Genomic DNA, 18,747 nt, shown 5'->3' with positions numbered 1-18,747 from the left:
TATAGTACTCCACCTGGTATCAATATCTCCTACCAAATCTGAGTCAACATAGCCTTGTAAATCAGTAGTAGAGCCCCCAAAGTGTAAAAAATTATTGGATGTTCCTCTCAAATATTTGAGAATCCATTTAACTGCATTCCCATGCTCAATTCCTCGATAACTCATACACCTGCTAACAACTGCCACTACATGTGCAATATCTAGCATAGTACATACCATACCATACATCAAGCTTCTTATAGCTGAAGCATAAGGTACCTTAGACATCTTGTCCTCCTCTTCTTGTGTCTTGGGACACATCTCCTTAGTCAACTTCAAATGACTACCTAGGTAAAGGCGTGTTGACAACTGTAGCATTCTCCATAGAGAAATTTTGCAAAACCTTCTCAACATAATCAGCCTGAGATAGCATCAATTTCTTGTTCTTCCTATCTCTACAAATCTTCATACCAAGGATTTTTCTTTTTGCCCCCACATCCTTCATAGCAAATGCATGTGCTAACTAACATTTTAGTCCCTTAATATGATCCATGTTAGACCTAGCTACAAGCATATCATCAACATATAAACATAAAATAATGTAGCTATCATCATCCAACCTCTTAAAATAAATGCAATGTTCTGAATGACACCTACTCTACCCATGCTCATGCATAAACCTGTCAAATCTTAGATGCCATTGCCAAAGTGCTTGCTTCAAGCCAGATAATTTTTTCTTCAATCTGCACACTAAGTTCTCCTTACCTTTGACCTCAAAACCCTGTGGCTAAGCCATATATATGTGTGTGTGTGTGTGTAATATATATGCATGTATATATACATATATATATGTATATATACATACATACATATATATATGTATATATACATACATACATATATATATGTATATATACATACATACATATATATACATATATATACATATGCATATATATATATATATATATATATATATATATATGTACATATATACATACATACATACATACATATATCTTCATCCAAATCATCATGAAGAAAGGTTGTTTCAACATCAAGCTGCTCCAAATGCAAATCGTCAGTAGCCACAATACTTAAAATAGTGCGAATAGAAGTCATTTTAACAATAGGAGAAAATATCTTATCAAAATCAATGCCTTTTTTCTATGAGAATCCTTTTACAACTAACCTGGCTATAAATATCTTTTTACCTCCATCCTCTTCTTTCAACCTGTAAACCCACTTATTCTGTAAGGCCTTTTTACCTGCAGGCAACGTGCATAAATCCCATGTATTATTTTTCATTAAAGAGTAAATTTCTTCTTTTATTGCAGACTCCCACTAAATCTTTGTATCCACCTGCATAGCTTCATCATAACATTTAGGTTCACAAGCATCAGTAAGTAAAATAGAATACAAGGAAGGAGAAAATATTTCTAGAGGTCTAATTAGCCTTGTTGACCATCTAACATTCACTAGTATGTGTGGTATTTGTTGCTGCGGTTGTTGTACATCATGAGGAGTGGCTGGAACATCATCTTTTGGAGTATCATCCAACACTACATAATCATTTTCATTCTTCTTATGTTGTTGCAACAGATTTTTGTACAACACTTTCTCATTGAATATGACATCCCTGCTTCTTACAATTTTATAATTTTCAAAATCCCAAAGCCTAAAACCAAATTCATTAATGCCATATCCAAAAAATACACATTTCTTTGACTTAGCTTCTAGCTTGGTTCTATTTTTCAGAATCTATATGAGCAAATGCTTCACAACCAAAGGTTCTGAGAAAAGAATAACTCACCTTCTTACCAGTCCATGCTTCCTCTAGAATACCACAACCCAAATGAGTAGAGGGGCCTCTATTAATCAAATATACAATATTATTGATAGCCTCCACCCACATGTGTAAGGGCAACCTAGCATGCAACTTCATGCTCCTTGCACGCTCCGTTATAGTCTTGTTTATGCATTCAACCACTCCATTTTCCTATGGAATCCTTGGAATAGTTTTTTGTCTATGAATACCATTAGTGGAGCAATAATCTTTAAATTCATGACTGCAATACTCACCACCATTATCAAATTTGAGACATTTTAATTTCTTTCAATTCTCATTTTCAACCAAGCATTTCCATTTCTTAAAAGTTTGAAATACATCAAATTTTTGTCTAAGGAAATAAACCCATACTTTTCTAGTTGCATCATCAATAAATGTAACATAATAATGAGAGCCATCGAGGGAAGATACTTGAGCTAGTCCCCATACATCTATATGCACAAGCTCTAATTTCTCTCTTTTACTTTCCCTCCCAGTCTTCACAAAACTCACTCTCTTTTGTTTTCCATATACATAAGTTTCACATAAATCCATATTAACACATTTTAAACTTGGTAAAACTTGTTTTGAATGAAGTACTTTCATACCTTTCTCACTCATGTTCCCAAGTCTATTGTCCACAACGTTGTATCAAAATCTATAGCAGCTATTTGTTCTCCCTACTCAACTACAACAACTGTTCCTAAAAATTCATTTTTCTCTGAAACAATCAAAGTAGAAGGAACAATATGACCTGTGCAAAGATATAAGGTACTTTCTTTCACACCTTTTTCTACTACAAATGAACCTTTGGAAACCTTCCAATTTTTATCATTAAAAGTAACTACACAACTCTCATCACTGAGTTGCCCTACTAAAATTAAATTCCTACTAAGCCTTGGAACATGTCTTACCTCATGTAGTAGCCAATGATTCCCATTCTGCAACTTAATCTTAACTTTTCCCTTTCCAAAAATCTGACAAGGTTCATTATCCCCCAAATAAACAAGCCCAAAATCTCCTTGGACATAATCAATAAAATAACCTCTAGGAGGTGTAGCATGAAATGAAGCACCAGAATCTAAAACCCATGAATCGTCAATAGTTTCTAAATACAAAAGCAAAGTATCCTCTTCAGATTTGATACTTACAAAATTTGCCTCCTTGTTCCCTTTTGGTTTATCTCCTTCATTTTTCTTTCAAGTCAAGCAATCTTTCTTTTTATGCCCTTGTTTCCCACAATACCAACAGTCATTTTCTCCTCTCAATTGAGACCTCCTCCCTTTTGACTTTACTCTTGATTTCCCACGATTTCCAAAATTATTTCCTCTTTTGGTCGTTTTGTCTCTTCTTTGTGTGTTTAAAGCACTTCCTAATGTAGATCCACCTGAGGATTTCCTACGAGTTTCCTCACTCAAAACAACATCGATCACATCATCATATTTTAGGGTACTAGATCTAGGAATAGAATTACTCATAGCCATTACTAAGCCATTCCAACTTTCAGGCAAATAACACAAAATCAAGAGAGCCCTAATTTCTTCATCAAAATTGATACCCATAGAAGATAAATAAATAGTAATTGTATTAAACTCATTTAAATGATCTACAATAGATCCACCTTCTACCATTTTCATATTAAATAAACACTTCATGAGAAATACCTTGTTTAAAGTGGAGGGCTTTTCATACAATTTCTTTAGGGTTTGCATCAACTCTTTCGTCATCTTCGCTTGTGTAATATTAAAAGCCACCAATGGTGTCAGGCATAATTGAATTCTTCCAAGTGCCTTTCTATCCAAAAGATCCCAGTTGTCATTTGTCATAGATCCCTAATTCGTGGTTTTTCCTTCGAACGACTTCCATAAATCCTTTTGATAAAGATAGTCCTCCATTTGTATTTTCCATAACTGAAAGTTCTACCCATTAAACTTTTCAACCCTCATCTTACCCTTGTTTTCCATTGCTCCCACTCAACCGTGAGACCTTCCTACAAAGGATTGCTAAAAAAAATATGGTGACGGTCTGTCTAAAAAAAAAATTGATGACCGTCTGGCTCTGATACCACTTGTTAGGATTAACCTCAAACAGGATTAACAATTACATGCAAATATAACCAATACTAGAAAATAGTAGATCGCATAAAAGACAACACAAGACACCAAGATTTAACGTGGTTCACCCAACCCCTGGGCTACGTCCACCAATAACAATTCCAATATTATTATTATCCAGTGATTACAACTTGATGACAATCTGTAATCCCTTATAGGTCAACACCACCAAAAGAAGCTACAATATCACCATTACATTATGAAATCCCTAACCCTATGCCTTTTTATACAAGATTTTTGCCACTTACAAAATTAGGGCTAGAATAATAGAAAAATAATAGTCGATGCCTTTTACAATATAAGGGCATTTTTGGCTTTGGGGGTGCTACCCCCAAAAACCCCAGCACCCTCGACTCCACCCTATACTACAATAGGGAGCATGCTTGGGGTGTTGCCTAGGACCCCATAGGGGTGCTACCCCTTGACCCCATCTTGGGGGCGCTACCCCCAAACCCTCGTAGAAATAATATGGAGAGAAAACTACGTCAAATAAACCTCCAAGTCTGATTAGGCTCCACATCACAACAACTTCACCATTTTCATCTAACTTGTTTCTGTACACCCACTTAGTGCCAATCACTTTTTTATCTTCTAGTCTAGGAACTAGAGTCCATATCTTATTCTTCTCAATCTGTTTAATCTCTTCTTTCATGGCTTTACTCCAGTCCACATCTTCTAAAGAATCTTTCACTGTATTAGGCCCATGCATGCTAAGTAAACATGTATCACTTCTCAACCTATTTCTTGTCATTGGTATTGCATCTTTATCTCCAATAATTTGTCCAGCAAGGTGATATCTTTTGACATAGTTTGACAATCTTGGTTCTGCTATATTTTCCTCATTTGGTCTATCAACTTCTTAATCACCATGTACTTATTTGTCATGTGATTCAACATATTTTTCATGTACACTAATCTCAGAATTAGAATATGCCTCAACTTCATTCTAAAACTTGGCACCTAAACATAGCTCAATTCCTTAATGCAACTTGATATTCATTGTATGTGGCTTGGTAATCAGTGAAACTTGTTGATTTGCAACTTGATTTATAACATCTTCATCAGCAAGCATACCTTCATAAAAGTATATAAATGATTTGTATTCCTTTGGTTCCTTCATAGGTTCAGCCTCATGTACTTTTGTATATTCATCAAATTTCACATTTGCACTTTCCACAACTTTGTTAGTGTTAGTATTTAAACACATATAAGCTTTACTTCTTGTCGAATAGCCAAGAAATATACCATCTTCACTTTTTGCATCTAATTTACCATTCCTAAAATATTTGAGAAGATGACACTTGCTTCCAAATACCTTAAAATATTTTACATTGGGTGAGTATCCATACCATAGTTCAAAAGGTGTTGAATAAGTACCTTTCTTAACTTGCACATGGTTTAAGGTATAGACAGTTGTACTTATAACCTCTCTCCAATATTTCAAAGCACCATTTTTCTCCATCATGAGTGTCCTAGCATAGTCCACTACATCTATGTTCCTCCTTTCAGCATTTCCATTTTGTGGAGGGGTTCTAGGGGTAGATGTTTGTCTTTTGATTCCTCTATCATGATAAAACATCTTAAACTCATTTGATATAAATTCTCCTCCTTTGTCAAACCTCAGACATTTAAGGCTTTTACCTATTTCCTTCTCAATTCTTTCTAAGTACCACTAAAATATTTGAAAATCATTAGATTTAAGTTTCAGAAATATATCATCATCCTAGAGTAATCATCAACAAATAACATAATGTACTTATCACCTTTGTAGCTTTTCACATCAATTGGTCCACACAAATAAGTACGAACAATCTCCAAAATTCCTTTAGAGGTGTGAGTCTTACTCTTAAAACTAGACTTTGTCATTTTTCCTAACTAACATTGTTTGCAAATTATATTGTTAGGTTTCTTCAACTTAGGCAAACCTCTGACTCTTCTCATGTTACTAATACTAACCAAGTTATCAAAATTAACATGACATAACCTCTTGTGCCATAACCACACATCATCAAATTCTACAACTAGACAAATAGCATCATCCATATCAAGATAGAATATATTACCTATAGTTTGGTCACCTTTTTCCATTAGTTTTCCATCAGTATCTGTTAGGAACAAGGTGTCTCAACCGTGTATAATTCCTATTCTTATTATTATTTGTTTTGTAAATGTATTTTTTGTAAATAATATGTAAATGTGAGTGTACATGTCTAGTTGGCATGTTGATCACTTACATGTATTGGGATCATGGCTGAAAAGGTTATGATGGATTCCAATGACGCGTAAGAGCTATTTAAGGAATGAGCTATGACAAGTGTAAGAGCATCTTATGACATGGGGCCTTTTTGGGTGCCCAAGAATGAGTGGTTGGTGTGTGTAAGAGAATATGCCAAAAATAGGTTGGTATGATGGATTCCCTTACACTTCTCTTGTGACCGCTATTTTTGGCAGATTCTATGACAAGCTGTCATTGCCTATTCAAGGGATGGACACCCTTTTCTTGGTATTGCATGTACATGTGGCATTGTGCATGGTTCTTGGTGGTTGAGCCATGAAAAACACCCAACTCCTTTGTCGGCATTTTGTTGGATCTTAAGATGTTCATAAAAAGTAGTATTGCATGTTGAAAATGAAAAGAAGGGTGTGCAAGTATAGAGGTGTTCCTAAAGTCTTCTATTATTGTTGTTAAACTTGCATTGCAAGTGTATTGTAACCTTGTGTTGAAGATAATACATTGTGTAGGTTTTGAAGGGGTGGGGTTGTTTTATTGAAAGGTTTTTCCCCACCGAAAAATCTTTATGTTATATGTTTCTTTCTCTATCTATTTTTTGTATGCATGGTTGGCTGCAATATTGTTGTTTATATGATATCAAATTTGCAAGTGTAAAATTTTTAAAAGGATTTTCACCATACTTTCCTTGAGAGATTAGTGTAGGAAGCTATTTTTGCACCTGAGTTTCCTTACAAGTGGTATCAGAGCTTGATCAACTTTTGATCCTAGTTGTTGGGTAGGGTTTTTTGAGCTAATCTCAAGTTGAGTGGGAGTCTTGTGCAAAGCATCTTGAATCTTATTTGTAGATTGAGATGGTGAGTTCATCATATGGAAGAATGGAGGTGGAGAAATTTATTGGCACTAATTTCGAGTTGTGGAAACTCAAGATGGAAGACATGTTGGAAGATCGTGACCTATGGGAAGCGACTTCAAGTGCTACAAGACTAGAAACTGTAGCTCAATTAGATTGGGATATCAAAAACTATAAAGCTAAGGGTCTCATAAGACTCTGTTTAACCGATGCAGTTCTTCTGAATGTTCTAGATGAGAAAATCGCATATAGTTTGTAGACACGACTTGGGTCTGTGTATCAGGCCAAATCTCTGGTGAACAAGTTTTTCCTGAGGAAGAAGTTGTATTCTCTATGAATGGAGGAAGGTGGTTCCTTAACAGATCATTTAAATGCATTCAATCTGTTGGCTACACAGTTGACATCAGCTGGTGTCAAGTTAGAGGAGGAGGATCGTTGCTACACACTTTTGTGTTCTTTATCAGATTCATGGGACCATCTTGTGATGGATCTCAAAAGCATGATAGTCACATTCAAAATAGATGATGTGGTGTCTTCACTGCTATCATACGAGATGCAGAGAAAGGCTTCCATTTCTGAAAAAGATGCCCTTGCTATTCGTGGGAGATCCATGGAAAGAGGGAAGAAAAATGATAATAAGTCTGAAAATAAGGGTAGATCCAAATTCCATGGGAAGTCAAAGACTTCCAATAAGTCCAAGGAAAAATGTTGGAACTATGATAAACCTGGGCACTTCCGTAAAGATTGCAAAGAGCCAAAGAAGAAGAAGAAAGGTTTAGATTCAGCATTAGAAAGATCTCAAGAAGATGGCGATGCATTCATCATAGCTTTGGTAGCCCATGCATCTGATGATGTGTGGTTGGTTGACTCGGGTGCATCTTTTCACATGACTTCTCATTTAAACTGGTTCTCAAAATATGAAGAGTTCGATGGTGGAAAGGTGTACTTGGGTGATGATTCTCACCTAAAGATAGTTGGACACGAAAGGGTCACTATCAAATTTCCAGATGGATGAGTAAAGGGAATCAATGGAATTATGCACATTCTAGGTTTGGCATGAAACCTATTATCTATAAGTATGTTGAATGATGTAGGTGTGCAAGTTGTTTTTTTGAAAGAAGGATGCAAGATGATGAGAGGATCGATAGTGCTTGCAAGGGGTACTAGGAGAGGTACCTTATTTCAGCTAGATGCATGTATTCCTCTATGTAATAGTTCTTCATCCTCACCATCTGAACCAAAAATGAAGAATTCTATGGTTATTGGTTCTGATGGCAATGCAAACACTTTGGAAGGTAAGCTTCTTGGAGAAAAGACAATGATGTGGCATATGAGATTTGGTCACATTAGTGAAAAGGGTCTCAGAATCCTGAAAAATAAAAATCTCGTTGAGGGATTAAAAGATTGCAATCTCAAGTTTGACTTCTGTGAACACTATATCTATGGTAAACAAAATCGTGTTCAATTTTACTCTAGTTCTCACAAATCTTTTGATGTTTTGGATCTTATTCATTCTAATGTATTTGGTCCTGTAAAAGTTTGTTCAATCTCCAAGTCTGTATTTTTTGTATCTTTCATAGATGATTACAGTAGAAGGACATGGATTTATTTCCTTAAAAGTAAGACACAAGTCTTTAGTCGATTCAAGGAAGTTAAAGCCCTTGTAGAGAATCAGACTAGTAAGAAGATTAAGTGTGTGAGAACTGACAATGGTGGTGAGTTTTGCTTAGCAGAGTTTGAATAGTTCTGTAAAGAATGGGGCATCGAGAGGCAAAAGACAACTCCTTATACCCATAGCAAAATGGAGTTGCAGAAAGAATGAATAGGACACTGATGGAGAAGGCTAGGAGTATGCTTAGTAGAGCTAGCTTAGAACAAAATTTTTGGGCTGAAGCTATGGCCACTGCTTGCTATATGGTTAACAGATCTCCTACATTAGCCCTTGTTGGTAAGACACCCATGGAGGCGTGGTCTAGTAAGAAGCCTTCAATTAGACATCTTCGTGTTTTTGGTTGTGAAGCTTATGCACATGTTCCAAAGGAGAAAACATCTAAGTTGGAAAACAAAGCTGTTAAATGTATTTTCATCGGGTACAGTGCTAGTGTGAAAGGATACAAGCTTTGGAATCCTATGACTAGTAAGGTGTTGTATAGTAGAAATGTTATTTTTAGAGAGCTAACATCTTCTCCTATTGTGCTACAACTAGATGAAAAAGAAAAGAAAGAAGATATTGTTCAGTTTCCTTCTACCCCTAAGAAGACTAAACAGAAAGACCATGTTGGGTCTAATGATGAGGAGAGCTCTAGTAGCTCTGATAGTTCAAAATAAGAAGAGGAAGAACAACCTCAACCTAACCCCTTGAGGAGATCCACGAGAGTAAGAAAGCAACCAGAAAGCTTTGGTTATTCTATGTTAGATTCCAATTGTGCTTACGCTTTGGTTACTAATACTGATGAGCCTAGATCTGTGAAAGAGGCTTTGGGTATGGAAGATGCAGGTTCTTGGATTGAGGCCATGGATGATGAGATGGCTTCATTGGATAAAAAGAAAACTTGGGATCTTGTACCTTTGCCTAAAGGATGAAAACCTGTTAATAGTAAAGGGGTGTTCAAGAACAAATTCTGTACAGATGGCAGTGTTGAAAGGTACAAAGCTAGATTGGTTGCGAAGGGGTATTCATAGGTAGAGGGAATAGATTATGGTGAAATATTCTCTCCTATTGCAAAGTTGACATCCATTAGATTTATGTTATCTCTTGCAGCATCATATGATTTAGAGATAGAACAGATGGATGTGAAGACAACTTTCCTTCATGGTGATTTGGAGGAAGAGATTTATATGTCACAGCCTGAGCACTACATTGTTAAAGGTAAAGAATCCTTTCTTTGCAGATTAAAGAAATCTCTATATGGTTTGAAGCAATCTCCTAGGATGTGGTACCTTAAATTTGATGCCTTTGTGTTGTCAATTGGATTTGTAAGATCGAAATTAGATCATTGTATTTATTTCAGAGTTCAAGATGATCGCCTTTTATTGTTGCATTATATGTTGACAATATGTTGCTATTTGGGAAGGGTAAGGGTGTAATTTCTATTTTTAAATCTCAGTTGTCAGTACAGTTTGAGAAGAAAGATCTTGGGGCAGAAAGGTACATCTTGGGTATGGAAATTAGTAGAGACAGGTCTAACAGAAAATGTTGGTTGAGTCAGAGTAAGTATGTGAACTCTGTGTTGGATAGGTTCAACATGGCAGATTGTAGACCTTTATGTGTTCTTATTTCTATGGGAACAAAGTTATCTGTAGAAGATTGTCCAAAATCTCCTAGTGAGCTGGAGGACATGAGTAGCATACCTTATGCTAGTGCAGTTGGTAGTCTTATATATGCTATGGTCTGTACTAGACCAGACATTGCCCAAGCAGTGGGAGTTCTGAGCCAGTTTATGGCTAATCCTAGACGAGTACATTGGGATGCAATTTTGCGAGTATTTAGATATTTGAGGGGTACATTAGATTACTAAATATGTTATCATGGTAACTCTTTTGGAGCTCCACATTCAATTTGTATATGTGGATTTGTGGATTCAAATTGGGCAAGTGATATTGACAGCAGGAGATCCACCAGTGGTTATGTGTTCACTATGTTCAGTGGTACCATTAGTTGGATGAGTAAGCAACAACCTGTGGTTGCTTTGTTCACTACAGAAGCTGAGTACATGGCTGCTACTCATGCTTGTAAAGAAGCCATTTGGATTAGGAGACTGTGTTCTGATATTGGTGTTGATGCAAGAAAGAATTCTATTTCATGTGACAGTCAAAGTGTTATTTGCCTTGCAAAGAATCCAACTCTTCATGCCAGAACAAAGCACATTGATGTGCAATTTCACTTTGTGAGAGATATGGTGGAAGATGGAAATATAAATTTGGAGAAGGTGGATACCGCAAAGAATGTTGCAGATGCATTGACAAAACCAGTGGGCACAGAGAAGTTCAAATGGTGTTCGGAGTCTATGGGCCTTCTGGCCTATAGCAGTTAATCCTTGTTATGTTCCTATTGCTCTTACAAGGTGTTCGACAAGTGGGAGAATGTTAGGAATAAGGTGTCTCAACCTTGTATAATTCCTATTCTTATTATTATTTGTTTTGTAAATGTATTCTTTGCAAATAATATGTAAATGTGAGTGTACATGTCTAGTTGGCATGTTGATCACTTACATGTGTCAGCATCTTGAAGTGTGTGAAGGAGATCATGGCTGAAAAGGTTATGAAAAATTCCTATGACGTGTAAGAGCTATTTAAGGAATAAGCTATGATAGGTGTAAGAGCATCTTATGACATGGGGCCTTTTTGGGTGCCCAAGAATGAGTGGTTGGTGTGTGTAAGAGAATATGCCAAAAATAGGTTGGTATGATGGATTCCCTTACACTTCTCTTGTGACCGCTATTTTTGGCGGATTCTATGACAAGCTATCATTGCCTATTCAAGGGATGGATGCCCTTTTCTTGGTATTGCATGTACATGTGGCATTGTGCATGGTTCTTGGTGGTTGAGCCATGAAAAATTCCCAACTCCTTTGTGGGCATTTTGTTGAGTCTTAAGATGTTCATAAAAAGTAGTATTGCATGTTGAAAATGAAAAGAAGGGTGTGCAGGTACTAAGGTGCTGCTGAAGTCTTCTATTGTTGTTGTTAAACTTGCATTGCAAGTGTATTGTAACCTTGTGTTGAAGATAATACATTGTGTAGGTTTTGAAGGGGTGGGGTTGTTTTATCGAAAGGTTTTCCCCCATCGGCAAATCTTTATGTTATGTGTTTCTTTCTCTATCTATTTTCTGTATGCATGGTTGGCTGCAATATTGTTGTTTATATGATATCAAATTTGCAAGTGTAAAAATTTTAAAAGGATTTTTACCATACTTTCCTTAAGAGATTAGTGTAGGAAGCTATTTTCGCACCTGAGTTTCCTTACAGTATCATATATCTTAGCTATCTTGTTTTCAAACTCAACCTTGCAACCTAAACTATTCAGTTGTGACACACTCAACAAATTATAGCTAAGTCCTTCAACATAATAAGCATTATCACATTAAATCTTTTATGTGAGTTTGATAGAAACTTTTCCTTTTATCAAATAGGGTGTATCATTACCAAACCTTACACTATTTCCATAATAATAATTCAAGGTAATGAACTTACTTTTATCTCTAGTCATGTGATGTGAACACCCACTATCACTGATCCATCCATTATTCTTGTTTACACAAGACACTAATGCAGTTGCCTCATCAAAATTAGAATCATCCTTCATTGCAACATACACCACTTCATCATCATGATCGTCAGATCCATCTTTGGTTTCCTCTTCTACAATGTAGCCAGACTTCTTGCCTCTATCTTTGTAATCTTTTTTGTCCTCATCTCTCTTACTTTTGTACTTGTCTCCACCTCTAAAGTTCTTCTTCTCTAGACATCTAGCAACAATATTACCAACCTCATTACAATTAAAATACATGATAGGTAACTTACCTTTGAATTTGTCTTTAACACAGTGAAATCTCCTTGCTAGTAGTTCTTCAAGCTATTCTACATCCTCTTTGTTGGTGTTTTGAAACATCTTGGTTTCAAATTACCCTGATGAGAACAAGATACATCTAGGGGCAGATACTTCCCATCTTCAACATACCCTTTCAAACACCATGCCAACTATAAGGCTAGACCCTTCTTCTTCTTCAAGCTCTACAAAACTTAGGCGAGTGGACCTGTAGATTCTTCATATGGTACCAATTGTCAAAAGTATACACTGAATCTAAACAAAGCAGATAAAACCCTTAATCTTCTAACACTTATGCAAACATCTCAAACATGAAATAGCTAATAACATGGCCAAATAAATTGCTAAGCTATGTGAGGGCATCCTTTTTAGTTCTTCAATTTTAAAGGGAAAGACATTTAATTAATGATGTTGATTTCAGCAAATCCCCAAATATGCAGCAGTAAGAACAAGTTGATCTCTTAGTTAATCAGTGCCTTATCTATTGGGAAATTCCATAAATAAAAAACATGCATCTATGATCTCAGTGACATATTTCATACACCCAGATATCATATCTATCTTATCACTTTGTGAGTCATACATCGATGTTCATAAAGACCTCATTCTTATGAAGTATCCTTCTCAAAATAACTAGCAACCCTGTTAAACACATCAAGCATTTACTTGGCCCTTTGTTCCAATAGCAAAATATTTTAGACATACAACCTTAAGGGGATGCAAATGGGTTTTAGTTCTTTGTCCCTAAACCACATAAGACTGTAGATTACACAGATAAGAGATGAGAATTAGAATGAAACTAAAGAGATTCTTGCTCATTTGTATTCATTTCTTTAAAATTGTACATTCAAATGTATGTAGAATAATTCACAAAACCACTAAATAGATTAGAACTAGCTATATTATCTTCACTATTGTTGTTCATACAAGAGAAATATGTTGAAGAATGATGGTGGAATCATAGCTCTAGAACCAACAATGTGGTCTCACACAAAAAATTGCCAACCCTTACCATGGATGCGAAAAATAATGATATAGAAGAAGAATGGAATCTTGGATCTGATCTAGAAGTGACATGTGTCCACTTAAATCTCCATTCTTTGTTGTTATAAAATATCTCTCCTCTTTCTACCCCTGAAATCTGATTTGGTTTATATCATTATTCTATAACAAATTAGGAAATATCTCTTATGAATGATGAAAACCCTTGTGTCACTCAAATATCTGAAATGCATCATGAAATGCTAATAATATCTTGATTCAACTAACTTGAAGGTAAAAAAAAATTCCCATAACTACATTTTTACTGTCTTTTACACACATTTAGCTCATCACCCTGCTAGAAAACAATGCCAAACTTTAATACTTGAATGTGGTTGCAAACTGGGAATCTAGGACAAAACCTCATATAACTTGAGTAGATGGCTTCCTGTGTGAAAACAAACTCCAAAGATGGAAAGTTCATTCTCTCCCAATTTTGGCGATATATAATATTGCTATATTTGCTTATTAGGAACACCTAGAATCTTAGTTTGAAAATCATGCCCCTGTTATAGCCATGTGGTCTGCACTTCATTTTAAATTTTTATGCAAAAAAATTTACATTACCTAAAGTTAAAAATTTAGGTTATATCCATTTCAAATCAAAATTTTCTACATGTGACTTTTGAGAAAAATATTTTAAAAATTGCTTTTTATCATTTTATTTTTGCCCCCACATATGAATCTGAGTCAAACATGTTTGACTTTTTCTGCCACATGGCAACACACTATTGGTCAATGTCTACCACATCATCCTCCACTTGAGTGCCACATGGCATCCTCTGACTAGCTGACATGTCACTTCCACGTGTTAGCTTCTTATTCGTTGCCTAACTGCCCTATCACTTCCACATCACCTGTTGATTGTACTGCCACATCATCACTAACTAGGGCCCACTACCATGTGTTAGCTAGGCATATTACCGCATTATAGTCAACAAGCTTCTAACTATGCATGTGAGGATGTGCCTTCATGACATGTGTCCCCCATGCCACATCAGCACCTTGAAATCCATGCCCAACTTGAAGGTCTCTGCAACTTGTTAGTGCACAATTTGTCCAACCCAATCCTGTTGGCACCATGTGTCAATCTTTGATTTGTTAGATTTCCACTTCATTGTTGATGTCATCATTTTATTTGACACATTTTTTCAAAAAAAAATAATTCCTCTGATCGGCCACGGGCCCCACAATGAGCTTGCTTTGTGTCTCAAAAGGCATGATCCTTTTAGACACTAAGTAATGGATTGTTGGTATATTTAAAAGTTTAAAAGAGCACCCACTTGGAAAATGTGGGATAATCTCTTCAACTTCCCTTTTACTATAGATTTCCTTGCTCTTTCTCACTCATAGTTTCTTCCATCAAAACATATCAAAGCACCCTGATTTTCAAGGCCTTCTTGACTAGTCTCCTCTACAAAATTGGCCCCATCCAAAACCTGCACACAATGCTCTTTATAATTTCATTTGTTGTCCTGATTCCTTATCATTACTCATTACTTCTGGGCCTTGACATTGTAGGATTGCTCCGCAAATAACTTGTTGCGCCAAGGTGGAGGAAAAAGAAAAGGCAACATTCTCATAAGGTGTATCTTTAAAAAAAATAGTGGCAAAGGCAAATAAAACCACAATGACAATGATCTTTTATGGTAGATGTCGATGACCACTCTTGCTTTGCTTCAACATATGCCTGTAAAAAGGAAGGGTACGACTCTTTGGAAGAAAAACACTTCCCACTCTCTTCAATCGGTGGCTTCCATACTTTAAAAAGATGGCGTCAGACCAGTTAATAGCCTTGGACACCACTTCTCCTTCATGTGGGCCTCTTTTCTTCCACCTTTACACTTCTAGCATGCCTTGAGACTATGGTTTAAAGTGGGGAATCTACGGATTCCATCTTCTTGTTGGTTGAGTTCAAATATTGAAACCATCTAAATCAATTGTAATTATAGTTTGAATGGTAGGAATGTTCATTAATTTCCAGACCATCTCCTCCATTTACTAAATACATCTTCATCTATGAAGTATCCTCTTGCTAATTTTTTATTACTGAGGTAGGTGAGTGAGAGGCATCTAAAATGAGTAGGGATCATTGTCAACAAGACTCACCTTAGGTAACTTTTGCAAACATCGATATCGCTAAAGACCAAAAATGATAGAAGCCTATGTTTTTTATGTTCATCGTTGCACAAAAAAAGTGGAGGAATGTGTAATTTCTAAAGAAAATGTCATGGGATCCCATGCCTGAAAGAAAACCATTAGGTATCAAAAAGAAATCAAATCTATTGATTTAATTAAAATTCAAACTAGCACTGGGTTCCCTAATTACACCAATTTGTAATTTTGACAATAAAACATGAGCATCAATGTGTTCCTATTTGAGACTTCTACCATATTTTCAACACCATCTGTGGTTTCCAACTGCTTACCACAAAATACCACTCCCACTCTATAGTTTTGAATGAACTTTGTCTACAATTCTCCCTTATCAAGATTCAAGATGCTCTGAGCTATGCAAACCTCTCTTCTCTTTTTTCACCACCAACTGCACATATACTCTTAATAGTGAACACAACTCCAAGTCATTTCATACATACCTATGCTATGAATACTGACTACGAATTGGTGTGGTGAGCTATGAGTAGGGATCAATTTCAACAAGACTCACCTAAGGTAACTTTTGTAGACATCAATACTACTAAAGACCAAAAATGATAGAAGCCTATGTTTTATATGTTCATCATTGCACAAAAAATGTGGAGGAAAGTGTAATTTGTAAAGAAGATGTCATGGGATCCCATGCCTAAAAGAAAATCATTGGGTATCAAAAAGAAATCAAATCTATTGATTTAATTAAAATTCAAACTGGCACTATAATGTAGGTATGCTCTGATACCACTGACGAAGGGCCACACCACCCTTACCAACTCATGACAAAGAATGCAACAAGATGAAGACAATTTTATTATACCTAAAAATTCAATAGCAATTACAATAACATTTTTCCAAGATCTCTCAAGATCCAATCCAAACCCAAGCTAGTCCAGATCCACACTCTGGTAGAAACCTCTGAGATCTCAACTTGTGCTCACAAGCCACCAAGCAACCTTCTTGTTTCTAAACCGCAGTCACTAGCTCTTCTCACAAACCTAATCCAAGATCCAAGTGTAAACTGCCTCACATTCGGTGCTCTGTCTACACACTCACAAGTCTATCACAATCCTGCTGTAAACTGCCTCACATTCGGTGCTCTGTTCACAGACTTAGGAACACTCACTCTTCACTTCCTCCTTCTCTTTCACACCTTGAAACTTTCCAAGCTTTCCAAGCTTCCACTTCTCAAACTTCTACTTCTTAAGCTTCCACTTCTCAAGCTACTCCTTGAGCTTCTACTCTTCAAGCTTCCCCTTGAGCTTCTACTCCTCGAGCTTCCACTTCTCAAGCTTCTCCTTGAGCTTCTACTCCTCAAGCTTCCCCTTGAGCTTCTACTCCTCGAGCTTCCCCTTGAGCTTCATTTAGAAATGCTCATATGCCTTGCTTAAATAGGCACTTACCACCCCATGCATGACTTATCCACAACCTTCTAGAATTCCTCCTACACAATATCCACAACCTTCTAAAACTTCCATAACCTTCTAGAATTACAACTAAGCACCACCATGTGGCCCAATTAGAAAATTACATTTCCTTTATGGATCACAACAAATATTAAATGCAAGATTTAAGAAACTTTCCACAAGCTTCTAAGATGCCACCTACACACCTCGATTAATGTAATGACAACTTTTTTTTTTTTTTCTATTTATGCCACCTATGCACCTCGAAAATAAAAATCCTCTTTTCCTTTCTTTTCTCCTTTTTATTTTTTATTATTTCTCTTCTAATTTTCGTCACTTTCTCTCTCCTCCACAATTTTTATTTTTTATTTTTTATTTTTTTCAAATTTTTTTTTTCCCCCAATATTTTTCCCATGCAAGATGCTCTTGCATCAGACTCCCCCAGTAAATAGAAAAGTGTGTCCCACACTTTGACGCCAAAAGTAAGATCTACCACCATCTTCATCTTCACCAAAGGTTTCCACCTCAACGAGAACAACAAAACCACCATGCAAATCTTCCACATTTGCATTACTCTATCAAACACCAGAATCTCAACCATCCAATCAGCATGCTCACCTTCAGAAACAAACTGAACATAATGCTTCATTACCAAACTCCCATTCACATCAGCAACTAGTGAATCCATACCAGCAATAACAAGCTTTGCATTAGCATCAACATGTAGATTTCCATCAACACATGAAAAACTCTCAACACCAGCAACCTCATTGCTCACAATAAGATGCTCTGCAATACATAACTTACCTCCAACAATCAAATCATTCACGACTGAGTGCTCTACAACATACAAGTCACCTCCAACATCAACTAGATCATCCATGACCAAATGCTCTGCAGTCTCCATGTCAGACTCAACCAACTGATCATGAAAACCAACCTCTGTCCCAGCATCAACAACATTAGGAATATCTTCAGCAACAACCTCTATTTGCTCTACAGGTTCTGCATCAGGCTCCACAAACTGATCAGCAAAACCATCCTCTTCCACCTTGACCTTCTTAGCTTTAGCATCCAACCAAGCAAACATCTTAGAAAAATTCCTCTCCACTCTATCATGGATTTTCGCAGTCATCTTAGGGTCCAATCCTCTTGGAGCCATCTCCCAAGATCTTTGTAAACCCTCCGCAACAAATCCTTCCTACACTCCTTGTGACAACCTCGAATTGTTTGCAAGTCAGATTGCAACTTGTCACCTCGCATGAACAATAAGGAACCACATCACAAATATAGGACAACGGATTTGCAATCCACCAGCTCTGATAAACTTCACCCAACCAAGGTCCTGGTACAAACTACCTCACACTTCGACGATCTGCTTGTACACTCAGGAACTCCTGCTCTAATACCACTAATGTAGGTACGCTCTAATACCACTGACGAAGGGCCACACCACTCTTACCAACTCATGACAAAGAATGCAACAAGATGAAGACAATTTTATTATACCTGAAAATTCAATAGCAATTACAATAACATTTTTCCAAGATCTCTCAAGATCCAATCCAAACCCAAGCTAGTCCAGATCCACACTCTGGT

This window comes from Cupressus sempervirens, chromosome 1 (genome assembly GCF_028749045.1).
Source record: "Cupressus sempervirens isolate cs-2001-9-10 chromosome 1, ASM2874904v1, whole genome shotgun sequence".
Lineage (NCBI taxonomy): Eukaryota > Viridiplantae > Streptophyta > Pinopsida > Cupressales > Cupressaceae > Cupressus > Cupressus sempervirens.
This window is presented reverse-complemented; position numbering follows the sequence as displayed.